At 35.8% G+C, this 8,936-nt stretch overlaps 1 long non-coding RNA gene across 1 annotated transcript; it reads right to left on the bottom strand.

Moving 5' to 3' along the window:
• Nucleotides 1–6,411: 6,411 nt before the first annotated feature.
• Nucleotides 6,412–8,936, bottom strand: LOC139730723 (uncharacterized). Its single transcript, XR_011710938.1, has 3 exons — nucleotides 8,835–8,936; nucleotides 8,093–8,137; nucleotides 6,412–7,271 (listed from the first exon to the last, which is right to left on the bottom strand). It is a non-coding gene; the product is annotated as an uncharacterized lncRNA (long non-coding RNA).

Raw genomic sequence — 8,936 nt, 5'->3', positions numbered from 1 at the left:
CACAAAAATACTTTTTTTAGTAAGTAATTTTTAAATCTTGATGAGTATTAAGAGATGAAATGTACCAGTATACATATACCTATTATGATGAACTCCTTCCTTTGAAGCTATAATAATGAAATCGTATCTGGGCAATTACCCCCAGAGGGTAATTACCCCCCGGCTATAAATACTGGTTAGTGGTAAGGTTAGAGTAAAGATTAGGGTTAGGGTAAGGTTTAGAGTTAGGAGTTTGGGTTAGGATTAGGATTAGGATTAGGTTCAAGATTAGGATTAGGTTTAGGGCGAGGGGAAGGGTCCGGGGTAATTGCCCTGGGGGTAATTGCCCTAGACCCTAATGAAATAATGTGTATTTTTATGCCTCCGCCACGAAGTGTCGCCGGAGGCATTATGTTTTCGGGTTGTCCGTCCGTCCTTCCTTCCTTCCGTAATGAAGTTTGTGGACAGCATAACTAAAAAACAATTTAAGGTATCCTAATGAGACTTGGTATGTATATGGATGAGTGGACAAAGTTGTGTCTATCAACTTATGGGGGCACATGCTCAAGGTCCAAGGTCCAAGGTCAAAAGGTCAAGGTCAAATGCTCAAAATTTCACTACATGTATTTCCCCCATATCTATGCAACGCCTAGAGGTTTTTTTTCCTGGAAACTTGGTGTATACATATAATACCAAATAAACATTCTCCAGAGAAAGTTTTAAGTCATGAGGTCAAAGGTCAGAGGTCAAGTGAAAATGTTAAAATTTCACTTTTTTCTCCATATCTTGGAAATGGTTCAAGCTATCTTCATGGAACTTAGTACATATGCATGTACTGTCTAGCAGTGATCATCTAGGGAATGTGGGGGTCATGGGTCAAAGGTCAAGGTCAAATCCTCATAATTTCACTTTTTTCCTCGTATTTGAATGCAATACTTGCCGGATTTTTCTCGAAACTTGATATATACATGCATAACCCAATAGAGATTCTCTTGAAAGGTTCTTGCCCAAAGGTCAAGTGAAAGTGCTAAATTTCATTTCTTGGTCCATATCTCGAAAGTGACTCAAGGTATCTTAATGAAACTTAGTTCATATATCTATGCATGTTCTACTGGACAGGGTCAAAGGGTCAAAGTTCCAGGGTCAAAGGCCAAGCTAGAATGCAGAAATGTTAATATTTGATATTGAAATTACACTTGTTCTCCATACCTTGAAAGTTGAATCAATTCATAGACTTTAAAAAAAAAGGGTCAAAAGTGAAGTGAAAATCTTCAAATGCCCAAATACCTGCACTCTTAGGCAGTATAGCCATCCATTTAATTAAACCTAGTTCAAGGAAAGTGAACATTCAACACATTTGTGACAAACCTGTCATTTTGATATTTTGCCAATTATGTGAAACTCGTCACACATTTGTCAAGACATTGTACTATAGACCTATTTGAGGAGAACCATGCATTAAGGCAGAGGCATACCAGTCGCCATATGTAGCGACATTTCTAGTTTTTATATGTTTTTAAGACTTTAGATGCACTTCATCTTGATTGATATATGAAAGAGTTTAAAAATGGTGGCAAGAGCCATAGGGCAACATAAACTCCAGACAGACGAGTACATTTGTGTGTAGAAATTTACTTTACCTTGCAATTTAGATATTTACTTTTACCTTGTACTAGTATTTATTCAACATGTTAGACATGTGTACATGTAGGAAATTTGACCACAGCACTGTTTAGGAAGGTCAGTGTTGAATCCAGATTAAATTTTGCCCAAAATATGGAGTACATGTATATGACTTTTTTTTTCTACACACATGCACGCACGCATGCACGCGCGCACACACACACACACACACACACACACACACAATTATATATATATATATATAGAGAGAGAGAGAGAGAGATAGACATTTACATAAGTAGAGATTCAGATATAGTGCATCCTTGGGAATGATTATCTATAAGTATTGATCACCGACATTCTGAGATTTATAAGAAAACATGAAATACATGTATCAAAGACTCTCACTCTGATTGTCATAAAAACACTATAGTGTCCTTTATTTCATACATTCACAAACACAAGCTCTACATCCACAGCAGCATACTTCTATCAAAACTCTGTCAAATAAATCTCACTACACTCGTCTAGATGAAAAGCAAGGTGATACCTATGACACACATTCAATCCTATGAGTATACACAATATGTGGTAAAATTCAACTCCACAACTTTTCCACCTGGTTAAATACACATTTTTTATTATAAACTACCTAGTACATGTAACAATTTACCCTATTGCATGCAAACTTCACACTTCTTGGGTATTTTATTTACAGATGCAAACTTTATAAATTGGGGAAGGAGGAAAGTATTTAAAACATATATATGCAATAATTCCGCAAGGAATAGGCAAATAAGAACAAAAGCTTTTGACCAGTCACATCATTTTCATGAAATTGTGCAATATTTTGAAAGTTGGATAAAAGTCAGCACAGACCCTCCTGAGACATAACATTCATGAGTAATCAAATGATTTGAAGATTAATCGGGGGAAATTGCTATCAAAATTCCCTATGCAGTCAATACAAAGTGCCACCTAGTCGTGTCTATCATACTGTATATCTTTTGCTTCTCAAAACCAGCTTGGAGCAAAACTATGTAGACATTCTATCAGGAACATTGGTAGAAAAATGAACCATGAAATACATATGTATCCAAGGTTACTCAATGTAACTGACCAAAGAAAATGTCATTTCCTTCACATACATACAATTAGGTATCAACACAACTGGATGTTATAATGGCTATCCATTATCATAATTATAATGAAATTTATCAAACTATGTATACACTAAAAGGCAAAATAAAATTAAAACCAAAGCAAAAATTATTCAGTAAGCCAGCAACGCAGCGCAAGTGAGCTTTTTCAGTATCATTGCACCTGTATTTACACATTGGTGGTGTATAGCCTTTGATATACTGGCACAATGGGCATAACTGAATTTTTGTTTATTACTGGTAGGCACTTTTAACTTAGGGCCAGAGTTATTAAGCAGGGCTTGATATTGGCGGTAACCCAGGGCCAATGAAATAGGACATTGGCCACCAAATATCAAAAAGGTTATCTTTTGGTGGCCTGATCTTGCTAATAAGATTTAAAATAGAGTGTTCTGTTTCCTTTCATTTTGGGCTGATACATTTCTTTTTCAGGCCACTAAAATCTACAATTTAAAGATATTAATAGCCTTTAAACAGGTCACAAGAAAAAGTTAGCATCGAGCACTTCATAAAGACTTGGAGCCAATAAATCATCTTGTGTAGCATCTGAAAACTGCCATCTGGGTCACATGGCCCAAGACATGACAATAGATACACAAATTCTGGAAGTGATAACGAAATAAGTTTGTGACCATACATGCATGATAAAAGTCAAAGGCTTTTCATAACCCAACTGATGCAGTGTATGAAGTCACAACTTCTGTAACCTAATACATTGATACAATGTAAACTGTATGTCCCATATCAATAATCTTGCCTGTTGCTTTAATTTCACTGCCTTCTTTATGATAGCACTCTCAGTATGATATTCTGATTTGTTGTTGTTGTTGTTGTTGTTGTTGTTGTTGTTGTTGTTGTTGTTTACAAAGGGCTACACTCCCCACAAACTCTGGCAAAATGATATCTTCAAAAAGAATGAGAGATACAACGTATTTTAACAAAGAGTAATATGCTCTTACTGTAAAGGGTATTGCATGTTCATGAATACTGACAGCTACTACAAAAGGCACCTGAAACTTGCAAATATTTGGTTTAGAAACACTTGTTAAAATGACAAAAAATGCATCTAAATTCAAAGCACCACAGGATACTTTACTTAGAAAGCATAACTCACAAAATCTGCAATCATTTGATGTGGCTGCATTTTTTTTTTTTTCGTAAGTAGCTGGTGAACATCATGCCATCAACGGAAGTTGCACTGAAGCTTGATTTCCACTTGCATATCATCAAGAAGAAGAAACAAGGGAATTTGTGTGACATAATGAAAAAAAAACAACAACTCTAGACTCGATATTCATTACTTACACTTGCCATATTCATACCTGACTGCATAATATATTTCTAACAAGGCACTTAGCTTCATAGCAGATGAAGGATCCAATATCTATACACAAAGCAGACAAGCCCTTGTATGACATTTAACTCCACATCAGGTATGACATACACTTAGTGTATTTGTATGTCACTAACTTTCTATTCAAAGGGACTGTATTGTGTATGTATGTGTGTGTAAGTTTGAGTGTGTGAAAGTGTGTGTATGTGTGTGTGTGAAAGTGTGTGTGTGTATGTGTGTGTACAATGTATGTTAGTTGTGTGAATGTGCGTGTATGTGTATCATGCCCAACTTACGTAAACTTACTTACAATTGTACGTACATGAATGAGTAAATGCCAGTATACCTCATCATGTACTCACATCATCTTTACTTTACAGCAAGGAACACATAGCATAAAGACAAACTTATTGCAGATTGCAGACAAGCTAAGAACATTTTGTCAATACACATATATGAAACAAAGACAAAGAGAATGACACAGTCGCTTCTCAAGTGAATGTATGTTCTACATACATAGAGTATGTCTCCTATCTTGAAAGTCCACAGCGTATACACTGTACAGTCAACCTTGCGTCCACCTCGCATTTACGTTGAATAACTGCCTAAGCTGAAGGTCTTTTCAAGTCCTTGTCTCTTCATATTTTATTGATTTTAATCCCTCATAAGTCGAATTTTCTCAATGTCAAAGCTATTTCTTCAGTCCAGATTTGACTTAGGCAAGGTTGACTGTATTCTGCAGATGCTGTTCATCATCATGGTAGATATGAAGCAAAAGAATATTATGTTGTAGTAGCAATGACATTGCAGAGTGTGCACACATAAACTGTTGGGTATACTGTATGTTTTAGTAATGAAATTGAGCATACACTGTATCCAGCATTAATTAGCCTCATGCTACCATTGCCGTACTAACAAAAAGTTCTGAAGTCTTCTCTAAGACCTATTCCTGACAAAGCTTTCCAATGTGAGCTAGTTAGTATCCAATGTTTCTGAGTGGAACAATAGAAAAGTACACACTAAAAGTGTTGCAGCTCAAACAGATCCATGTAGGTTTGCATAGATGTAAAATGAAATTATCTCATTATCCTACTCTGCACAGCACTACATCAATTCTTTATTATTAATATTTCATAACTTAAAGCAGGTAGCAACAATTCTTGAGTGATATAAGTGTATGTATGTAATTATACAGTTCTGCTCATATCATAGATGTCTTTTTGTCTACTATATACACTGTATACAGTTTGTATACACTGTAGTTTATTAATATTTGATCAGTGAATATCCAAGACAGTTCAAAATTAAAGATATGAAAGAACAAAGAATGTCATAGATCATGCAATGTTTTTTGTTCCAGCTCAAAGAAACTTCCACATGGTCACCCACACTATTTACAAGACTAAAAAATAACCTGCATGTTTCCTTGTTCAAACCCTAAAATACTATACATAATATTATGCTTTGAATCACCACCTCAAGGGCTATAATCTTGAACTGTAATTCACATACTAGCCATAAGAGACAACTTACAGCATTTCATTCTTTCTTAGACAAATTTTCACGATCAAATTTCAGAAATAAATTCACAGGCTCTATGAGATACACACTGTGATATTTGACATAAATATTGAACAGAATTTGCATATAGTAATATCAGTATTCATTGTCATGTACACTGTAATTCAAGCACTTTCAGTGTGATTTCCTAAACTGGGTCAAATGGCAAGTACAATTTTGCAAAGTTTTCCTGCATTTTCTTGCCAGCAGAGTTAAAATACTCCATCAAATACAGGAGATTATGTTATTTGGAATGTTTGTGAACTGTAATAGACTACAGAAAAGGAGCATATAGGTTAAAATTCAGCAGTACCCTGCATTCTAAATGTATTCACATTCTTAACATATTAAGTTTTTAAAAGAATAAATATACTGTAAAAGTGGACATTTTTGCAGTGTGGAAATTTTCCTGCATTTCGAGCGATCAGAAACCAGCACGGAAGTAAAAACACGCGAATGTTTTTGTGTATCACATGGTCCATTAATATATGTCTTGATTCCATGAAATTAAAAACACACAAAATTCATCTTACCCAGCCAAGTGCGAGAATAACCACTTTTAGAGTACTTTGATAACAAAAAAGCAAGCTTTTAACAGGACTCAATGCACTCACTCTCAAGTGGCATGCTTCTTTTTTTTTTCTTTTTTTTTGTGGAACAAATGCTCTTCCATACTGCACTATATATGAAAAGTCATCCATAACTGAATAACCTGAACTGTTTATCAAATAACACTAACACACAAACACACACACACACACACACACACACACACACACACACACACACACACACACACAAACACAACATGCCAATTTCTCTCACATAAAATATGTAGTTCTCTAGCAATTCCACCATTACTATCTCTCTGCAGAACAGGCCTTCATGGTGGATCCATCAAACACAGGAATGAAAGAATACAGGTATATTTAAGCTGTTTATACCCATGACAAGATACTCTGAAAGACTTCCACAAACACTGTTGTATGCCAAACAGTATTTAGCAAGGACATGCACATGTATTTTGACAAGCTGCATTAATGCCTAGCACTTTAAAAAAGACAGCTTGTTAATCTATGGTGTAATTTAAAACTTCACCTCAATACCTTGATCATGTCATTGTCTATTCCTCACACACTTTTGGATGCCAATTACAGTGAGTTGCAGCCGACTGCAGGGCTGTTTAATCAATTGACATTCAATGGTTAGCCTGTTAATCACACTTTATAATGAATTCTTTGTGATACACAAACCTCCATCAGTGGATCAGGAATACAGATACATGTAGATGAAATGACATGCATGTGAAGGGGGAAGGGGTGCTTTGGAAAACACATGTGTCTGGATGTGACACCACTGTGAGAGAAATCTTGATGCCAGAGGACACTGCTGATCAGTTCTTGGTGTGTATATATGGAAGGTGGAGGTAGCCATTCATTAGCACCTAAGGTTTTCCTGCCAAGATGGTGGCGGTGGACCTGGCTGGACGACTTGACTTCCCATGGGCCATGTATTCCTGAATCACAGTGCAGCTTCATGTAGATTATAAGCCAGTATAGTGGAGGTAGGTGTGTCATCTAGTTCTTATTGGTGTACACAATGTGAGTGATGTGTCCCTGAAAAAGAAAGAGACATTTGGCATGTTTGAGCCATATTGTGATTTAATACAATTTCCTCAATTATAACATCCACCTTGTGTTTTACTCATGTTTTTATAGTCATCATATTTCTTCGGGTTCTTGTTTTTTCATGACAGGTAATTCCCATTTCCACATTTTCAACCACTATTATAGCTGTTGTCATTTTTTTGACAATATATGCAAACATCACTGTTAGAGACAGTCTGTACTTACTATGGATAAAGTAAAAAACTTCAACTTAGCATTCTGAAAGGAGTTATTGCAACATTGCTCGAAGGAAGGTGTGTTGTACTTGCTTTCCCTGCCTTACACTTGTTGTGTATAATGCCACAATTTTTTTCCTTTCTTTTTCATTTTGTCAGCCACACTAAAAACCTGAGGCTGATAGTGTCCCTAAATATTGGAATTCCTTACCTGAGTTAGCAGTTATACAATGTGAAAACTTCTTCAGACTCTCTACTTTTGAGTCAGATACACAGTGACCTTGCATCAGATAAGTTTCAAAAACAGGAGAATATCTGTCAACTTTTTCAAATGTTGACTTTACTCAGAAGTCAACAAAGTAACAACAAAATATAAGGAATATTTTAGGACTTAAATTCTGTTCACTTATGTGATGTTGTCTTACAAAAGTATACCGCAATTTGTTGCACCTCATAACTAAAAGCCTGCCATGAAACCAGTATAATAAAAAGGGCCAACAGAGAAAACAATTTTGAGAAAAATGGCTATGATCTTATGGCTAGATGCACCTCTCTGTCCTGTATCATTTTTTAGAAGCATACAGTTGTACTTACTGGTTCGCCTGCACTGCACCTTGCGCAGACCCTCCTTTCCTTGGGCTGTCAAGAAAAAGATTGGTAATACAAGGTGACAACTACTTCCTTTGCTAACTTGTAGGGTGCAAATCAGATGCTTTAACAATGAACATTATTTGGAGCTCTTTAATAGAGGTTGGATATGAACTTACGATTTATCATCATGATGATTAACAGCAAATATGTATCCATGCATTATGACCTACAATGTAGGCGGAAAAGCACTTTTAAGAACAAAACTTTATAAATTATACCTAACAGTTAATGTAATGATTAACCAAAAAACATATGGATGAAAAAGAGAACATTGCTCATCACTATCAAAAGTGCTAGTCAATTTCATTCCTTTTCATCACACTTAATCAACTGCTTATTGCAGCAAGTGCTGTCATCATGGCAATTTTTTATTTCCAGGCTAACTTCAATATACCAGGTACACCATTTTCACAAGCAAGTAAACAATTAAAAAAAAAAAAAAATCCCAGAAAAAAAAATGCTGATGGATTCATATGCACAAGCAAATATGAGGAATTAAAATCATAGAAACAAGATACGATTGTATTTTCTCCTACTTGTGAGAATGGGCTCTCGATAATGAAAACAACACAGGGCAGGTGCCCATTTCTTTTACTTGCCAGATAGTGAATTTTAGCTGGCCCCCACAGTAAATAGGTTTGCCACACCTTAAACAGATCTACAATCACAAATAACTTGCACTCACTTCAATACAGGTCGGTGGTCCACTAATTGCATACTCTGCTTGCATCTCCTCCATGGGGTTAGCATCATTCATCACAGGCTGCGTGTAATTTGCGATGTAGCC

The sequence above is a fragment of the Diadema antillarum genome, unplaced genomic scaffold (genome assembly GCF_040938485.1).
Source record: "Diadema antillarum isolate AM-2024a unplaced genomic scaffold, OU_Dant_1.0 seq00000330_RagTag, whole genome shotgun sequence".
NCBI classification, from domain to species: domain Eukaryota; kingdom Metazoa; phylum Echinodermata; class Echinoidea; order Diadematoida; family Diadematidae; genus Diadema; species Diadema antillarum.
Note: the sequence above shows the minus strand (reverse complement) of the source record. Positions and strands in the feature narration are given on the sequence as shown.